We start from the raw sequence: 968 nt of genomic DNA on the forward strand, positions 1-968 counted from the left end.
ATGGCTGGAATACCATGAGCCATGGATAGATTGGAGGTCAAAGACCTTGGGCGCTACGCACACGTCTCCTTGTGGAGCTTTGGCGAGTCATGAACCCACCTCTGCTAGGAGACAAAAGCGCTATTGGCGAGAGCACTGGACCGAGACGGTCAACGTGCTAGACATTGGAATGTCCGAGTTGATAGACACCAACGGTGTATTGGACAGGAGTCCAGAGCGTGGCTCGCGGGCTGATCGTGGAGTGGCACGTAAACCACTGAGCGATGCTCGAGTATCAAAGCAGTCGCTGAATGCCATGCGTGACATGGTCGGCCAAGGGCCGAGGCATCGAGGGCGAGGCCTTTGTGATGCGCGTGGAGTGGCATGAAAACCACTGAGCACTGCTCTCGTTGCGAAGCAGTCGCTGCATGCCATTAATGGCGTGGTCGGACAGAGTCCGAGACATCTTGGGCATGGCCCTTCAGATGCACGTGGAGTGGCACGTTATCCATTGGACGAAGAGTGCGGGGTTAGCAGCTCTTCGTCGGATGTTGTACATAACATCAGAGCTCCACAGAAGCGAAAAGTGAGGGTGACACCGGACGACGCGGACGCGTGTTCACCCTGGTCTCACCGAGGCATAGAACCTCTGTACAGAGGCAACGACGACGCCGTATGCTGGCTGCAAGACGCCAGGCGTCGACCCTGATCCAGGGTGTGACTACCGTAGACGATGGCGCACAGTTTTGCACTCTCGTCAACAATTTGATGGGGGGGAGATGGCGACATCCGCCTCGAGGCTATGCCTGCAGTAGATGCGTCATGAGATCAACCTGGTTCCGGGAACCAAATACTGCGTAACACGCCAATGCCCCTGCCCAGGAGCAGCGCGACGTCATTGACGCCTTTTTCCGTGCGAAGCAGGACGCATGAATGGTACGTGAGAGCAAGTCTCCCCATTCGACACCCACGTTTTGTGTTCGGAAGCC

The sequence above is a fragment of the Plasmopara halstedii genome (genome assembly GCF_900000015.1).
Source record: "Plasmopara halstedii genome assembly, contig: Scaffold_2386, whole genome shotgun sequence".
Lineage (NCBI taxonomy): Eukaryota > Oomycota > Peronosporomycetes > Peronosporales > Peronosporaceae > Plasmopara > Plasmopara halstedii.